The 20,442-nt window shown below is 35.7% G+C and overlaps 1 protein-coding gene and 1 long non-coding RNA gene across 2 annotated transcripts in view; one reads left to right on the top strand and one right to left on the bottom strand.

Annotated features, from left to right (window-relative positions):
* CNTN5 (contactin 5) overlaps positions 1-20,442 on the bottom strand; it is a 1,371,764-nt gene that overhangs the window by 854,865 nt on the left and 496,457 nt on the right. The gene's annotated exons all lie outside the window — the stretch shown is intronic.
* On the top strand, positions 1,352-17,231 carry LOC309604975. Its single transcript, XR_014231191.1, has 2 exons — positions 1,352-14,715; positions 14,747-17,231. It is a non-coding gene; the product is annotated as an uncharacterized lncRNA (long non-coding RNA).

Raw genomic sequence — 20,442 nt, 5'->3', positions numbered from 1 at the left:
TATGGGATAATATAAAGTGTGGCAACCTATGGGATTCCAGAAGGAAAAGGAGGAGAAAGGGGGATCTAAAATGTATTTGAAGAAATTATGGATGAAAACTTCCCAAACCTAAAGAAGGAAACAGTTATTGAGGTACAGGAAGCACAGTGTCCCAAACAAGATGAAAACAAACAGACCCACACCAAAACATAGCATAATTAAAATGGCAAAATTTAAAGATACAGTAAGTCCCTTAATGCATACATATGTGTTCTGTTCCCAGAGTGCATTCGTAAGTCCAATTTGTTCCGAAGTCCAAGAAAGTTAGGCTATGTACTCAACTAACACAATCAGCTATATAGTACTGTACTGTAATAGGTTTATAATACTGTTCACACAAATACTACATAAAAAACAAACAAACACAAAAAATAAAGAAAACATTTTTTAATCTTACAGTACAGTACCTTGAAAAATACAGTAGTACAGTACAAAAGCTGGCATACAGGGGCTGGCATACAGTGAACAGGCAAGAAGAGTTACTGACTGGAGGAAGGAGAGGAGGTGGGAGATGGTAGAGCTGAAGGATCGTCAGCAATAGAGGGCAAGTTGCAATTTCACTCCTGCCTGACATTGATGGCACAGGTTCTGGTTCCTTGCTGGATTCAATTCTATCTATCCTCTTGAAGAAATGATCTGGTGATGTCTGGGTAGTAGTTCTTTTTTTCTCATCATAGATGACACAGTAGCTCTGGATTGCATTCCGACCGGCTGCTGCAACTTTCGTGTACCATTCTATGTTCATGTCCTGTGCCTCAAAAATTAACAGTGCCTCCTCAAATAAAGAAAATCCCTTTGACATTTCCTGCATCATGAATCTCTTTGGTTCTTCAGTTACTTCTTCTTCCTCTTGTCTCTTTTCGTCCTTTCTCTGGGCCTCCAATTCCATCAGGTCTTCATTAGTAAGCTCCATGTTCGCATCTTTGAAGTTTGAAACTTGAAGGTTCATATGTAGGGGACTTACAGTACACCAAACATACAAAGAAGAACTTACACCTATCCTTCTCAAACTCTTTGAAAAGACTGAAGAGATGGGAACACTTCCAAAGTTACTCTATGAAACCACCATCACCCTGATACCGAAACCAGACTAAGACACTACAAAAAAGTGAAATGACAGGCCAATATCTTTGATGAACATAGATGGAAAAATCCTCAACAAAATATTAGTAATCCAATAAAAAATAAAAAGGATCATACACCATGATCAAGTTGAATTCACTACAGGGTCAAAAGGATGGTTCAACATACACAGATCAACCAATGTGATACACCAAAACAACAAAAGAAAAGAAAAAAAAATTTTTTTTAAACACATGATTATCTCAATAGATGCAGAAAAAGCATTTGATAAAATTCAATATCCATTCATGATAAAAACGTTCACCAAAGTGGGTATAGAGGGAACATATCTCAACATAATAAAACCATTTATGACAAACCCACAGCCAATATAATACTCAATGGCGAAAAGCTGAAAGCCTTCCTGCTAAATTCTGGAACAAGATGAGGATACCCACTCTCATGACTTTTATTTAACACAGTATTGGATTCCTAGCCAAAGCAATCAGACAGGAAAAAGAAATAAAAGGTATACAAATTGGAAGGGAAGAGGAAAAATGGTCATTATATGCAGATGGCATGATACTCTATAGAGAAAAACCTAAAGACTCCACACAAAAACTATTAGAACTAGTAAATGAATTCAGCATGGTAGCAGGATACAGGATTAATATACAGAAATCTGTTGCATTTCTTTACACTAACAAACAAATATCAGAAAGAGACAGTAAAAAGAATAACATTTAAAATTGTGTCAAAAAATAAAATACCTAGGAATAAACCTAACCAAGGAGGTAAAAGACCTATAAGCTAAGAACTATAAAACATTGGTAAAGTAAATAGAAGATGATTCAAAGAAATGGAAAGATATCCCATGCTCTGGGATTGGAAAAATTAATATGGTTAAAATGTTATGCTATGCAAAGCAATCTACAGATTTAATGCGATCCCTATAAAATTACCCAAGACATTTCTCACAGAACTAAAACAAATAATTCTAAAATTAATATGGAACCACAAAAGACCCAGAATTGCCAAAGCAATCCTAAGGAAAAAGAACAAAGCTGGAGGCATAACCATCCCAGACTTCAGACAATACTAAAAAGCCTCAGTAATCAAAACAGTGTGGTACTGGCACAAAAACAGACATATAGGGCAATGGAACAGAATAGAGAGCCCAGAAATAAGCCCATATATCTACAGGTAATCTTCAACAAAGGAGGCAAGAACATACAATGAAGAAAAGACACTCTCTTCAGCAAGTGGTATTGGGAAGGCTGGACAGCCACATGTAAATAAATGAAGTTAGAACACTCCCTCATACCATACACAAAAATAAACTCAAAATGGTTTAATGACTTAAATATAAGATAGGGCAACAAAAAAAAGTCCTAGAAAAGAATATAAGTAAAACATTCTCTAACATAAATGGTAGTAATATTTTCTGAGATCAGACTCCCAATGCAGTAGAAATAGAAGCAAAAATAAACAAATGGGACCTAATCAAATTTGTGAGATTTTGCACAGCAAAGGAAACCGTAAAGAAAATTAAAAGGTAACCTATGGAATGGGAGAAAATAATTGTAAATGATGTGACTGACAAGGGTTCAATTTTCAAAAGGTACAAACAACTCATCCAACTCAATAACAAAAAAACAAACCACCCAATCAAAAAGTGGGAAGAAGACCTACATAGACATTTCTCCAAAGAAGACATACAAGTGGTCAGCAAGCACATGAAAAGATGCTCAACATTGTTAATTATTAGAGAAATACAAATCAAATCTACAATAAGTTATTGCCTCACACTGGTCAGAATGACCATCATCAAAGTCTACAAATAATAAATGCTGGAGAGGTTGTGGAAAAAAGGTAGCCCTCTTACACTGTTGGTGTGGATGTACATTGTTGCAGCTACTATGGAAAGCAGTATGGAGAATCCTTAAGAATCTAAAAATAGATTATATATATATACACACAATAGGATACTATTCATTAAAAAAATGAAATAATGCCATTTACAGCAACATGGATGGACCTAGAGATTACCATACTAAGTTAAGTAAATCAGACAAAGACAAATATTATATGATATCATTATATATGGAATCTAAAAGCTAATACAAATGAACTTATTTACAAAACAGAAACAGATTCACATAGAAAACACATTTATGGTTACCAAAGGGGGAAAGGCTGGGGGAGGGATGAATTAGGAATATGAGATTAAAAGATGTACAGCATTATATATAAAATAGATAAACAACAAGGATTTACTGAATAGCACAGGGAACTATATTCAATATCTTGTAAAAATCTATTATGGAAAATAACATATATATATACATATATACATATATATATATGTGTATATATATATATATATATATATATATATACACATACACACACATGTATACATATATATTTACAAATCATTTTGCTATACACCTGAAACTAAAACAATATTGTAAAGCAACTATAGTTCAATTTTAAAAAATTAAAATATATATTCCTAAGTATTTTATTGTTTTTGATGCTATTGTAAATGGTATTGTTTTTCACATAGTTTATTGTACATAGAAATGCTACTGTCTTTTAGAAGACATAAGGAAAAAGCTCCTTGACATTAGTCTTGGTAATGTTTTTTTGGGTATGATACCTAAAGCACAAGCAACAAAAGTAAATATAAACAAGTGGCATTACATCAAACTAAAAAGCTTCTGTACAACAAAAGAAATGATCAACAAAATGAAAAGTCAACCTATGAAAATGGAGAAAACATCTGATAAGGGGTTAATTTCCAAAATATATAAAGAACTTATACAACTCAATGGCAAAAAAACCCAAATAATTCCATTTAAATAAATGGGCCAAGGAACCAAATAGACAATTTTCCAAAAGAAACATACAGGTGGTCAACAGGTACATGAAAAGGTTCTCAACATCAATAATCATCAGGAAAATGAAAATGAAAACCACAGTGAGATACCACCTCAACAGTTATAATGGCTATAATAAAAAAGGCAGGATATAACAAGTTCTAATGAGGATGTGGAGAAAAGGGAACCCTTGCACACTGTTGGTGATAATGTAAATTGGTGCAACCACTATGGAAAACAATATAGTTGTTTCTCAAAAAATTACAAATAGAACTACCATATAATCCAGAATTTCTACTTCTGGGTATACATGAAGGAAATAAAATTACTATCTTGGAGAGATATCTCCACCTCCATGTTTACTGCAGCATTATTTACAGTAGCCAAGACATGAAAACAACCCAAGTCCCAAGTGTTTTTGGATAAATGGAGCAAGAAATGTGGTGTGTGTATATATATATATATATATATATATATATATATATATATATATATATATATATATATATATATATACACACACACACACATATATACATATATATATAATATTATATATATGGAATATTATATATATAATGGAATATTATTCAGCCATAAAAAAGAAGTAAATCCTGCCATTTGTGACAACATGTATGAAACGTGAGTTCATTATGCTAATTAAAACAAGTCAGAAAGAGAAAGACAAATACTGTATGATTTCACCTTTATATGGAATCTAAAAAAAAAAAACAGGGAACCGACTGCTGGTGGCTAGAGGTCCTGGTGGGTGGGTGGGTGGGTAGGGGAATGGGTGAACGTAGTCAAAAGGTACAAACTTCCAGTTGTAAGATAAGTTCTGGGCATGTAATCCCAGCATGATGACTATAGTTAACAATACTATATTAAATATTTGAGAGTGTCTAAGAGAATAAATCTTAAAAGTTCTCATCATATGAAAAAAAAGTGTAACCATGTGAGATTTTGGATGTTAACTAAACTTATTGCAGTAATCATTTCACAATATACACATATATCAAATCATTATGTTGTACACTCAACTTATACAATGATGTATGTCAATTATATCTCAATAAAACTGAAAAAAAATTTATTTTCAACTAAAGGAAATATGACAAGTGTGACAAATATCAGGGCTGAGTTGACTTAACTTTTTCAACAGGGATTAATTAGCTGTGAGAATTTTTTTTTTTTAATTTATCAGTGACTCGTAAGAATTTGATGTAAGACAACATTTATACTAACTAGGTTTAACACTTTTGTTTAAATTCAAGAGAAACATGAATTACTATGTAACAGTCCAAGTTCAAATTTTGGAAATGGGGTGTTAACTATCTTAGTAGAAGTAGAATTCAAAGCAGCATTGAAAAATTTTAGATGTGATATTATTAACAAAATCTCTTCTATCCGATAAAATGCTTTTAATAGGAAAGGAAGGCAGAAAGTCAATACTGCTTTAGGCCAACAGGGGAATTTACTGACTTCTGTGATTGCAAAGATCGGAGGTAGGACTGGCTTTAATCCGAAGCTCCATCTCTTAGCTCCATTCACTCTAACATGTCAGTTTCATCCTAAAATTAGTTCCCCTGATAACAAAAGTGGCTGTAGGGTTTTCAGACCGCATACACTCTCAGTGTAATGTTCACAAGAAGGGAAATCATTTTTCTTTTACCTCCCTCTAAGGGGAGAAAAAACATTTTTCCCCCAAAGTCCTAAAACACTCCTGACACCTCATCATTCCTACTGAGTTATATGTTCATTCTTAAAACCGTCACGGGAGACAGAGGTATGAAGTACATGGGTGGCTTTGAAACATCCGAGCCTACTTTTGTGTCTTTGGCAGGAAGTCAAACATTTAGATCCCATGTCTGAGTACTGTGGAGGGGAGGTTTTCCAAAAGAAAACCTGTGAAAAGTGGAGACTGGTGCTAGTTAGAAGGAGGATGGTAGAAGAAGTTAACATGAGACTTGCTCAAGAAAGATTACTCGTGAGTAAAATGAATTAGAATGAGGAAAGTTTGGTGAGAAATAATTGCAATAAATCAGGCTCAAGATAATAAAAGCTTTGACCAAGCAGTTAGTAATGAAGAGATAAACAGATACAGGAGGCCTAAAAGTATAACAACAACAGTTGGCACACTGACTCTGCCCTGGACTGCAATAATGCTATTAAGCTATAAAAAGAAAATGCAGTATAAATTTTATACATTATACCTTATTTTAAAAATTGATCCTGATTAGAAAGCGCCATTTTAAAATACTACAGAAAAGCAAAAAAATGGCAAAAAGACATGGAAAATGTAACCTACTGTTTCAACTCTAAACCCACTATGGCTGTACAGGGACCCATTAGGTAACTAGAAAGTTATTACAAGGACAGCAAGTATAAAACGGCCAAGAGCATGAACCTGAAAGCACAGTAGTTAGTAATGTAGAAAATAAAATCACTGGTCAAAATCAGCTCTAGGAAAATTTGGGACCATTTAGAATATACCCCAAATAGAAATCTAACCAGGGATTATTATTATTTTTTTTTTTTTTTGCCCACTTTCCTAGGTAAGTTTCTAAAGTTATCACTAGAGAATTTACAAAGGAGTTTTTGTTTTTCCTGCAAAGCTTGAATATTCCTAATATGTTTCCATTTTCACTCAGTAATATATTTTCCTCATGTTTTCACAATAGCTATAACTTGTCAGGTGCATCCCACTTTTTACAGCTGTGTAAAGAAATCTCCAATTTCAAACACTGAATATTTAGTTGAGTTTATTTCCAAGCTCACAATCTCATTAGTATATGTTGTGTTGAGCTATATGCATGTCATTGCAACTCTTCTAGGATATTCTGGGGTTTTGTTTATTTGTTTGTTCCCTCCCTCTTCATTAGCTAGTTTTGTTTTCTTTCCCTGGCTCATGTCATTATTACCTTTACTTGGAGAACTAGGATTAAGTTATTTCTATGTTTTGCTACTACTAAAAGTCCAAGGAGAAAAAGGGTAATTTTCTATTCATGCTCACTAGTTTTTCCTTCGCCTCAAATAAAATCATTTTGCTCTTAACAGCCAGAATTTCCATCAAAGACAGTGTCCCTTTGCATTTCTCCACAAATGACTTGTGATCAATCTTTCCTGGATTTCTAACTCAGTTTTCCTAACTTCCTTTTTATCAAAACATTTTAATTTCTCCTTAATTTTCTCTATTCTATTTTTAGAAAATGTATATATTTACTAAAAGATAACCTGTTTCCATAGAAACGAATTGATCAACCTTAAGTTAATTTCTTTCTATCTGGGATTGTTATACACTTCTCTGGAGAGTCTCTAGCTATTGGTATATCTTAGTCTTTTTTTGAGTGATTAATGCGCCGTACTCTGTGTAAGGAATTTTACAGATATTTTCTTTTTCTCTCCTCAAGTCTGTGATGTAAATAGCACTAACATTTTTATTTTGTAGATGAGTAAATTGAGCCCCATGAGAGTAAAATATCCAAAATCAAACAATTAAGAAATGTTGGAACCTACACTTGAATTCTGACCTATCAGACTACAGCCATGATATATTTAAGCATAATATTTTGCATCTCTGTTTTCTTTTAATGTGATCATCAGGATCTACATTTAGGGTTCATGTTTTGAATTTAGACAGAATGAAAATACATCAAAATCTATAGATATTTATGAACAGGGAATATTTTCACTACAGCTTACCTCAGTTATTTATGACATTTTCCAAACAACTTCACAGACATTCTTGCACATCCATCATCAAATATCTTATCTGGAGTATCCTAAATGATTGCATATAGGGAGACTGACTTTGTTTAATGCTTGAATTTCACTTCCTCAGCATCTTGCTAGTCAGCCTTTGATTTGATGTGCAGAATTATCTCTATTAAAATGTATTTCCTGTTCCCATATACCTCTTAGGAAACCTAAATTGAGAAAGACCTGACTGTTGAAGCTGAATTTCTTCTTTCAAAACACATGGGGAACATTTTAATATATCAAGCAAAATATAAATATTAGGAACGAGAAGATAAACATTCTCCTCCTTTGATTTATTGATTGTAGGTCAAATCCCACCTTTCATCTCATCTTTCTGACCACTTCTTAAAAATCATTTTCATGGATTCCTAGTTGTCTACACATCCCTTAAATGTTAACCCTCACAGAGTTTGATCTCAGTTGTATCTTCTCTCTCTAAAACAGCTGCATGAACATTTCTATTGTGATTTAATAAGCATATATAATCACTGATGACCAAGTCTCTATCTCAGCCTGTTTGTAGTCTAATATGTCAAATAATTCACAAAACATTTACCCTTGGATGTACTACAGACATTTCAAACTAACACAGCTAATGGAGAATGCATAACCTCTTTTCATGTTGTTCCTCCTCATTTCCCATGTCAATGCATAGAGTTTTTGCTCCCTAGAATTTAAATTCTACCCCCTTTCCAATTCATTGTCCACCCTGCTCTCAGAATGGTCTTTCTAAAGGATTAATAGACTAACTCATTACTGCTGGAAATCCGTCATTACATTTAGGACAAAATCCAAACTTCATAGTATAATATAACATGGTCTTTGTGTTCTAGCTATTATCTTTCTTTCTGACCTACTGAGTGAATGGTGCATGCAGGGTATTTGTTAATTTCAGAAAGCACCATATCTCATGAGATAAGTACATGGCTAATGTCATACAGGAAATATATGAAGGCATGATTTAAATAAAAGGACTATATATATAGTACATTATAGTGTATATAATATAATTATAATACACTAAGAACCTGGATCAATCAATAATTTTGCATTTTTATTACATCTATAAGATTTTAAATTAAAAAATGCTTATCTGTGTACTAATTAGAATTAATTTAATATAAAATATAAGCAAACACGTGACATCTTTTTAAATGTATGAAAAAAATTATCAGTTATCTGTTCTTTCACTTTTAAAAATAAGTTTTTACTTACAATCCCTAGTTTGTTAAGGTCGAGATGAATATCATGGGAAGAAAAGATAAATACAAAGTACTAGAAAATAAGTAAGGACTTTACCTGGTGATAGAAGTGGGAACAGACCTATCAACTCTGTTAACCTGCATTGGTTCAGCCATAGTGACTTCACCATAGTCATCTGTGGTAAGCTAATTCTCACGGACCATCTCTGACTCACGTACTAGAAAATTTTGTGTAAAACTTCTAGTTTCCACATGTACCTATTTTTTCCTCAGAATCCCTGTAGTGTTTTTCTTTAAGCTATTAAAGTTATATCGGCTTCTTGGACCCCATTAACAGAAAGTAACAAGATTTTCTTCACCATTTAAACTCAAGATCTAAAGGAATGTTAGTGCATTGTGAAGCAATTATTTATTCCAATTAAGATAAAAGGTATACAGTTCAAAGGATTTAGCATTGCCATTAAATATGTTACACAAATGGATATATTTTAGGATTAAATCTATCTAAGCTCTACTTACGTGATACAGCCTGGCAGGAAAGTGAAAGGGTACTGCAATTCCATTATGTTGGAGTTAAGCCCTAAATACTGAACACATATATTCCTCTAAAGATTAAGAAGCACTTCATTTAGTCCTTGGTTTGCCACATGGAGTTGATTACTTCTAAATTTGATAGAAACCTATAGAGTGAGTCTCATCATTTCCAGGGGAGAATTCTAAACTCTGACTTGAATGTCTCAGAATGGTGCTACATGAAAATTAAATGGATGTGTAGGCATCGCCACAGATTCTAATTCTCAGGAAAGTAATTTCCTGCAATATTTTTTTTATAATAAATGACTGCTAGGAACTTTATAAAAATCTATGGCCACCAATATCAGAACTAGTATAAAATTTAATATGATTGTAGACATTATTTTTGAACTTTATTATACTTAGTAAATCTTACTGAAATCTTACAGAAATTTAAATACTGTATTATAATGCATGATCACAATAATTAGAGATACAGAGCACATGTAAGAAAAAGTAAAACCTTAGTATTTCTATTTGCTAAAAATATATGTATAGGCCAAACATTTATTCAAATTTTAGTTTCTCAGAGGGAATTCCCCTGAACACCCCAATTCCCTCCTTTGTCATTGTCTACCCTGTCTTAATTTTCTTCTCAACACCTATTTTTACGATACTATATATTAATTTTCTTATTCTGAATCTCACTAGAACAAGATTTTTAGTCACTGCTGTATCACTAACACTTAAGGTTCTCAATTAATATTTGTTAACTGAATGCACAAATTCACGATAATATATTTTAAATAGCTATGGATTTGGAGTTAGACAATATTGGTCAGAGCTACTGTCATAATAACAAAAGGTGAAGAATTATTGATACTCAACCTTATCCATAAAATGAAAATGCTAATAATGCCATTTGCTAAGGTTGTTGTTTGACAGTATCAAATGAGCCCAAATCAAAGTACTCTGAACAGTGCTCTAGCATTTACTAAGATTAACTGTTACAATTATTGTTGCTCTGACTTTATTTTTTGAACCAAAAAATAACTTTAACTTTAACTTTGAATTCTATTACTATTTTGTCTTCTGACAGCAATAAACAAACACAGCTTCCTCAGATAACGTTGATTCAACTCACATATCATAAACTATGTAACTAAAAGTATAAACAAAGAATCAAACTGCAAAAATTTAAAAAACTGGACTCTATCATATTTCTATTACACTAATCACCTTCCTTAGAGACATATCTTTTCTAAAGATTTTAACTTATATGTATGTTATATCATCAAAAATAGCCAGAAAAAAAAAATAGATTGCTGAAGTAGGTAAAAACATGGATTCCTGAGTAATGAAGAATGTTCTCTAACTAGGTTTGAGGCCTGAAAAGAAGAATGGAAGATTGAGGGCAAGGAGGTGTACAGAAGACATAACTGATGTACCTATGGGTATGATCACAAAACATGTAGATCTTTGTTTTTCATGGTAATGCTCATCAAAGAAAATTACTAAGAGAGAAGACTTTCAACAATGAAGGGACATGACCCATCCAATAGGTGTCAGCCAGCTTCTCTCCTCAGCCACCCTACCCCCAAGTTTGCATGATGGGCATAAGAACAGAGTGAGCGACCATGGTGACAGGAATAACATGAGCCCAACAGAAATGAGTGAGCTTATCAACAAAGATGGGGGAACTACCGTCACTGATGAATGTGAGACTTTCCAAAAACAGAGACCAAAACAAGCTTTCAGTATGGCACAATTCCTTGAAGCGACCAGGTCTCAACTTGGTTACACAGGATCTCTTCTATCCTAAAAGGGACAACTGTTTATCTTTAACATCCTCAATACTTACTCAGTATATCAATTTATCTTTCCTGCCTGGGGTGCCTCTGCCTGCACCACCATCCAAGGGCTTACAGAATATATGATCTATTGATGTAATTCCAAATGAGGTTGCCTGAGACTAAAGGGCCCATTTTCTAAGAACGTAGCTATTATCATGGACCTAAGAACACAAAATGCACTGGTAGTAATATGTTCCTCATTAAGAAAGCTTAATAGATAGTGAATTGGCTTACAAAAGCCTCAGTTAAGATGCCATCCCAGAGAAAATACCCAGCAGAACTGAAATGCTGTCCTTCCAGATATATGCGTTTGCTGAATCACTGATTAGGATGAGTCCAATAACAGATTGGGTCTAGGAAACAAGGGGTGCAAATTGAATTGATTCCTTCTTCTTTAGCTTTGTGTCTTTTTTTAATTTGTGTGTCTCCTATCCTCACCAACTCAGACTTTGCTGTGTTAAAGGCTTAGTTACTAGTGGAGAAATATTTCTACCAGGAGTTATAATAAGAATCCCTCTGAGCATGAGGCTACAAATATAAACAATTCACTTTGGGTCCCTTGTGACAATAAGCCTGTGGTCATATTATTATGAGGAGCTAGGTTTATAGCTCTAGAGACAGGACAGTAGGGGTAGGGAGGAGAATGTCTGAAACCCAGGGGGTTCACTGGGGCAACTGTTGGTGCTGCTCTGCCTGGCCCATTGACCCAGTATATGGGAATTGCAGCAACCATGACCTGACAGAGGCAGGGCAACTAAAGTCTCAGACCTCTCAAGAATAAAGGTCTGGGGGATTCCCTGGTGGTGCAGTGGTTAAGAATCCGCCTGCCAATGCAGGGGACATGGGTTCATTCCCCAGTCCAGGAAGATCCTACATGCTGTGGAGCAACTAAGCCCGTGTGCCACAACTACTGAGCCTGCGCTCTGGAGACTGCGAGCCACAACTACTGAAGCCCGCGAGCCTAGAGCCCGTGCTCCACAACAAAGTGAAGCCACCGCAGTGAAGAGTAGCCCCCGCTCGCTGCAACTAGAGAAAACCCATGCGCAGCAACGAAGACCAAAAGCAGCCAACGATAAATAAAATAAATAAATTTAAAAAAAAAAAGAATAAAGGTCTGGGGTCACTCCACTAGTAAAGTATATAGATTAACCAAAGTACTGGCTAACAGTGAGGGGAATTTAGAAAAGTGGTAGAATAGAGAGACAATGAATATTGATAATGATGTAGGACAGACTAGACAAAGCAGTAAAGGCTGTAGCTTGCCTCAGTGATCCTTGTTCCTTACATCTTTCAGAGTCTGAGGTGAGCTAACACCTTGAGGGAGACTAGGAATGATTGAATTTTACCCCTGCCTTTCCGTGTTCTGCTAGAAAAAGAAATGAGGATGTTTTGTTCTCACAATTATGGAGGCCCCATATTGTAGAACAAAAGCTAGATGTGAAGGGCAGTGGTATATCTCTGTGGTGCTAGGGTTGGGATGTATCATTCTTTCACATTTATCACTTCAGATCTTCCAGGCCTTACCAGTGGTTTGTTTTAGCTATCACTATGATGATTTGATCTGGATGGTGTCTCACATACTCCATACAGGACAACTTCACATCTCCTTGCCTTGTGCCTGCATATCCTATCCAGGGGACTCCCTAACTATGGCTCCATGGGACTCTGCTTGGTGCTCACGTATGCACAACCTAGAAGTAGTCATGTGTTAACACCAAGTGGAGACAAACTTTCATCAGTGAGAAATAGGAAACTATGGATAAATTCTTCTGCTCTTCTCACCACACGATACTCAGCCCTACATAAACTGAGAAGCAGTATATTTGAATTCTATGGGAGAGGAAACAATCAGTTAACAGCTGCCATACAGTGCAATTAAGCACTCTCTCTCAGACTATGCTTTCTGGGGAACCCAGGTTAAGATAAAAATCTCTTTCTGAATTCCATGATATTTCTAAAGTAAGAAGAGTGCACTGAAAATATAGTTGGAAGATATAAGAACTGTGAGTAGAAATGGAACTGATATTTTCTGCTAAATGATCGTGTATAGACTTTATGTTCATAATAACATTCTGCTTCCAAATAGATTATTTTTACTTCTCTCATTTTATTAATTTATGTTATAACTTAAGGCCCAAATACTGGGCACCTAAATTATACTTCTTTTGTTGATCAAAAGCTGTGAATGCTGGTAAAATTTAGCACTTATTTTTAATAATAACTTTTAAGATTAATGAACATCACAGAATGATTTATTAATATTTAAAAATTTATGAGCATACTAAAAGTAATGTCCCAATACATTTTTGAAAGAAAAACAGTAATTCTCTTTCTGTGCAGTCTATCACATTACCAAGTAAGAAAACTAAAAAGTGAAATATGTCCAAATTCTGGATGTGAAGATGTCCAGACATAATAAAAGATTTAAATGCAAGCTAAACTTTGAAATATAAGAGCAAGACACCTGTTTCAACCTCCTCATACCAAGAACATTATTTGTCCTCCTTTTTTTCTTTTAGGTTTTTCTATTTTAAATTCACTCCCTCTCTCAGTCTCTTGGCTTGCTCTCCCTCGTGCTCTTTCATACCTGCCCCTCCCCCCAAACTCTCTCTGGCTAAGGATGTTCAGCAGAAATATGACAACACAGGGTCTTCCTGAATTCCTTTTGTGGTTGCATCATCTCTTGGGGGACTCCATGTTACAGAATAGACGTCTTGCTCCATAATTCATATAAATATTACCTTGGCTGGATCCTTGTGCTAAAAGAATGTATGTCATGAAGTATGTATAGACGCTATAATGTTGTAGGGAATTTGAGTGGGAGTGAACAATCTCAGGTGATAAACTTTCATTAATCATAGGTGTCAGTATGAGTGAATAAAGCAACACTGAGGTTCCCTAAAGGCAGGAACCACAAGAAAGAATGAGAAGTTAAAAGATGTATATGACAAAATCAGATACTCTTAAGAGAAAGCGTGATGTTGTAATATTAAATTGTGCTTTAAATCTTTAGAGGGATAATATTTCATTGTTTTAACAGCTTCACTTTGTCATGTTTACATGCTTACACACCAGAATAAATAGTGCTCTATTGCATTTGAGGGCTGATTTTTATCCAGTTACACGACTCTCCAGGGTAATGAAAACTCACCTAAATGTCATTTAACCTATTTCTTGGGGTTGAGTTACCTATAGTTTAGCATGTAGTGTACAGAGAATAGCTATTTGATTCGTGCCTATATGCTCCAAGAGGAATGTCTCTAAATCCAGAGAAACCCAAACTAAAAGAAAGTATTCAATTGTACAAATGCATTAAAGGAGAAAGAAAAAAGGAAAAGCAAAGGTATTTGTTTTTTAAAAAAAGAGTAAATAAAATATTTTTATCCTTTATAAGTCTTAGAGTAGGCTATTTATGCCTTTATAAGTCTTAGAGTAGGCTATTTATGGTTTTTTGCCTTGTTTGATAAAGTGTGCATCATATGCTATTCTATTGAGACTTACAAATGGTATTCTAACATTTTTGTTTTCTATAATAAAGCATTTTTAAACTTCTAGCCTTCATAATAATGTTAATTTTCTCTTGTCTTTCAATATTTTTCAACCAATTCCCACATACCTTTATTGTTAATTACATTACTGACCCTCCAAGGGGAAGCAATCTATACTGACATGGCGTTTAGTAAGTCAGACTATGTGTAGTTTTGGTAACATGACTGGGTAGATTCTCACCTATCTTGTTTCGTCTTGTAGCGCACACAGAGAGACTGCATTTTCCACAATTCTATGTGATTAAATTGATACCTTGTGACTAGTTCTGGACAGTAGAATATGTGGAAGATACTGATGTACCCTCCTTTATCCTGTTCCCTAAAATTTCCTTCAAGATCCTTGGCTGGGGATCTAACCTTCATCCTTATAAGTAAAGGACTTGAGATGTCAAAGCCACACAGTAGAAGGATCTTGAAGTCCAGAGTCACCACTAGATGAATAGTTCCCAGGAGATATCCCTCACTAGCATCAGACAGTTAAGTAGGAAAATAAATAAATAAAAAATAATCTTCCATTTGGTGGATCCACTGAAATTTGGAAACTGTTCATTGTAGCAGGCAATGGTAAATACCTACATTATACAGTGTCAAATGCAGTGATCCTGAAGGTCAAATATAGTTATCAGTTCTACAGTAAGAGGGCAAGTTCATGTGTGCAACTCCTCATGTAATTTTGATCATCTCATACACATTCTCCTAATGTAGCTCCATTGAACAGAGATAGGATGTTTGACCCTGATGGGCAGGTTCTTTAACAATCTGAACACTGGACTATGGAAAATTATAATCCTTACTGGGATATAAAACAAAGTTTCTTCTCTTGTCTCCAACCATAGAAATCTACATGAAGTTACTCCCCAGGAAATGATATGTTACCTTTGTCTTCTACTGCCATTCTGCCCAGTTGTCTTCCTAGAGCTTCAATGTCTAGCTATTTGTGAAAATACAGATATTTACTATTGTGGGAAGAGCTATTTTTAACAAACATTATGATGGTACACTGAAAATATTAATGATATGTTGAAAACAGGCTATATTATTTCAATTAAAAAAAAATCAATAAGGCATTCTGGAGAAAGTGTGTGTGGAGACAGCATACAAGAAAGTTATAGAAAACATATCTGAAGCAAAGTAAAATATGTAATGATTATAGTAATAAAACCAAGCAGAACCTTATGAGGCCTTCCCAGGACAGATACCCCCATGTCTTCTGCCTGCCTCTTGTCTGCATAAAAACTTTAGCCAAAGAATAAATTTAATCAGAGAAGTGAGAAAGCAGTCAACAAGATCAAAGAATTATAGTTTAGTCTTTAAACAAAGTCAAGGACGTTTAGTTCCTTGTCAAAGGCTATAGATAATATTCTGAGCCATATGCTTTGAGTTGTTTTACAGATATTGAAACCCCCACCAGGTGGAAGGAGTTAACTTCATAATCAGACTGTAGCCATGGCATAAGTTCCTCCATCTTATACAATTCTGAGAACTTGCCTCAAGGAAATAGAAACAAACTGACCCCGGAACTGAAGATTAACTGTACTTAGAACAATCAAGATGGAACTGATAAAATCACTACATGACCAACTTCCAGAATGCCTTATTAAGACATTCTTGATGTTTCATGTTATTAGATTTTGTTTTCCTGAAGGCTGGAGACAATCCAAGTGATGTCTACTAGCAAGAACTCTAGTAGGGACCCCAAAAAGGAAAAGGGACATGAGGGAAGAAGAAGAAATCTTCACGAAGATTCATTTGACAAAGAATTTCATCCCCCACTGTAAAAACATTATAACCTTATAAGTTTAAAAGAGTTTTATAAACTCTTCAACAGGAACACCTGACTTCACAAGTTATGAGTGAATATTTGCCTTATCCCTAGAATCATCCAACATTTATTGTCTGATAAGATCTTGGCATCAGAGAATGAACATCTTGTCTGTGGTCATTTTTCTACAGGCATCTGCTACAATAAAAAAATTGTCCACAGTGCAGAGACCATGAATAGGGATGGCTTCTAGGAATTCTGCAATTTCCTTTGTTGAACAGTGGATCTTTCTTCCTCTTATGGTTTTCAGGTTCTCACCTACATTTTGTTAATCCACCAACCTTTGCTATATAGTCACTTTAGCTTAATATATAGTGAATGCATAACAGGAACACTCAACCCCCCATGTGAGCATGCAGAACCATACTAAATGTCTTTGTGATCTGCCAGACCTAAGAAGAATTCAGGTACTTTCTCAATCTTCTTGTTATCAATATCTGCTCTCTTCTGTAATGTAGCTCTCTTATCTAAAAGCCTCTTTCCCATCATTTTACAGCCAATAATGATTATATATATATATATATATATATATATATATTTTTTTTTTTTTTCTGTATAGTAAGAAAATATTCCTAAATGTCCTACTCTTTCCTCACTTTATAATTTTTGGTTGACCTCTGAACTCTGATTTTCAGAGATCTCTGTTGATGATCAAAATAATGTTTTAAAAATTAAAACAACAACAACAAAAACCAAATCAACTGTCCAATTTTTGTATTTGAAAGTCATAGTTTTCAAGACTTTTTTGAAAATCAAAACAATTTTTTTTACGTTTTACTCTCACTATGTTCATTTGTGTTATTATGTTGCAATTTTACACATAGTTAACAAAACAATTTATCATCATTTTAATTTACATTAAATAACAAAAACCAAAAATTTGATATAATGCTCAATATAAGATAATCAACATGGTCTAGACATATGTGAAAGACATGACAACAATTATTTTCAAAAAATACTACTTACTGAATTGGGCTAATTCAAGGAGGAAAGCCCAAGTGAACTATAAGAATTAACTAAAACACTCCCTAAAAATATTACACAGTAAGAATAAACTTTGGGGAAAACAGACAGTAGACAGTAGTTGTGATCAGCAGTGGGGTGACTGAACCCAGAAGATACATATCGATTTTAAGGTTAAGATACAGAATCAGAGACAAAACAATTAGTGCAATTATTAGTCTACAATTACAAAGAAAGAATGTTTACAGTTTTCCAAGCTAGGCAAATGAAAAATGACTGTTTTATTACTACTACTACAAAGAAAGAATACAGTGAGCAATTTCCTGGTGGTATAGATGGCCAAAGTATAATTTGGACATAATAATATTAAGACAGAAACTCAGTTTTTTTTCTTTTCAAATTTATTTCAATCACTCTGATTACAAAAGTAAAATAATCTCATTTATTGCTAGTATATCTTTTCTTCAGTTGAATAATTTTAAAATAATAACCTCTACTTTTTAGAACAGTTTTAGATTTACAGCGAAGTTGAGTAGAAAGTACGGGGAATTCCTGTATGCCCCCATCCTTATGCATGCAAAACCTCCCCCACTATTGACATCCCACAGCACATTCGTACATTTGTTACAATTGATGAGCCTACATTGACACGTTATCACCCAAAGTCCATAGTTTATATCTATGGTTCACTCTTTGTGTTATGCATTCTTTGTGGTTTGACGATTGTATAATGGAATGTATCCACCATTCTATATTATACAGAATACTTTCAATGACCTAAAAATCCTCTGTGCTTTTCCTATTTTAAATATGAAAGTCTTTCCACTTGGAATTCTGGGAGGAGTCATCCTTAACAAACACTCTACAACAAAATGAGGTGGTCACTGTAGAGTGGAAATGGTAGCAGAGCAGATGTTGACAACAAGAAGATCAAGAAAGTACCTGAGTTCTTTCTAGGTCTGGCAGATCACAAAGATATTTAGTTTGGTTCAGCATGCTCAAATGAGGAATTGAGTGTTCCTGTTATGTATTCATTATATATTAAGCTAAAGTGACTATATAGCAAAGGTTGGTGGATTAACAAAATGTAGGTGAGAACCTGAAAACCATAAGAGGAAGAAGGATCCACCGTTCAACACAGGAAATTGCAGAATTCCTAGAAGCCATCCCTATTCATGGTCTCTGCACTGTGACAATTGTTTATTGTAGCATATGCCTGTAGAAAAATGACCACAGTCAAGAAGTATACTTCTCACCCCCAAATCCCTGCCAACCACTGATATTTTTACTGTCTCCTTAGTTTTGCTTTTTCAGAATGTCTTTTAGTTGGAATCATACAGTATGTAGCCTTTTCAGGTTGACTTATTTCACTTAGCAATATGCATTTAAGTTTCCTCCATATCTTTTCATGGCCTGATAGCTGATTTCTTTTTAAAACCAGATAATATTCCATTGTCTGGATGTACAATGGTTTACTTATCCATTTACCTATTGAAGGGCATCCTTGTTGCTTCCAAATTTTGAACATTATGAATAAAGCTGCCATAAATATGTGTGCAGGTTTTTATGTGAACATAGATTTTCAGTTTATTTGAGCAAATGCCAAGGAGCATGATTACTGGATTGTTTGGTAAGAGTGTCTTTAGTCTTGTAAGAAAGAGCTAAACTGTCTTCTAAAGTGGCAGTACTGGGGGCGGAGTCAAGATGGCAGACTAGGAGGACGCAGAATTCACATCTCAGCAAAACTAGGGCGCCTACCAGGCACCAGTGTGGGACCACGGACACCTAAGGGGATGGGAGGAACCCCCAGCAACTGGGTAGGATGTGGGGGCATGGGGAGGAGTGAGGGGGAAGAAAAGTGGAGGTGGGACAGGACTGGTGCCCCTGAAGGGTGGCTGGGGGAAGGAAAGGGATCCCATGCCCATAGTGGGAAATTAGGGGACGACTGGGAGGGCAGAGCACCAAAACGGAGTGTGGCCAGGTTTCCCCTGCCCACTTGGGCCCCTGGGAGTCTGCTGAGATTCTGGGCCTGATCCTCTGCCCACTGAGGCTCCCTCCAGCCGCGTGGGTCCTGAGGGAGTGGAAGGGAGGGAAGGGGGAGCAAAAGTAAAGGCTGGACCTATGGGACCAGCATCCCCGAGGGGTGGCTGGGGGAGGGGAGAAGTCCCTACACCCAGTGGGGCAAACCCACACTTAGGGGTCCAGTGGGGACAGGGGAGACCCTGGGGAAGACTGTGGTGAGGGGGGTGCAGAGGGATGGAAGGGAATGTGGCCAGTGCGTTCCCTGTCCACTTAGGCACTGGGAAGCCTTTTGTGCTCCTCGGCCTAATCCTCTGCCCTAGGAGTCTCCCTCCTGCCATGCAGATCCCAAGCCCCAGCCGTATACCTCCACCCAGGGCCCAGTCTCTACACTCGGAGACTCCCTCCAACTGCGCTGGGCCTAAACAACACCCTCAAATCTTCACCCAGGGCCTTACCTCCAAACTCCAGAACTCCACACTCTGGAGGCCCTCCTTTGGAGGTGCTGCCTCTCCCCTTCCATGCACAGGTCCTAAACACAGGCCCTGCCTTAAACTTGAACATCACCCTGCTTAGGCCCTGCTCCCAAGGCCTTTTCCGGTTGTGTGGGTCTGGAGCCTAGGCCCTGTCCCATGTTCAAATGTCACCTCCCACCCGCTTAGGTCCCACTCTACCCAAAACCCCACCCCTGCCTATGTTCCACCCCCCAAACTCTGCCCCCCATAGCTAAGGCTTATTATTTTTGTGTGTGTGGTTTTATGTTACTTTGTTGCAGTT

The sequence above is a fragment of the Balaenoptera borealis genome (genome assembly GCF_965194805.1).
Source record: "Balaenoptera borealis genome assembly, chromosome: 11".
In the NCBI taxonomy this organism is placed as follows: Eukaryota; Metazoa; Chordata; class Mammalia; order Artiodactyla; family Balaenopteridae; genus Balaenoptera; species Balaenoptera borealis.
This window is presented reverse-complemented; position numbering and strand designations above follow the sequence as displayed.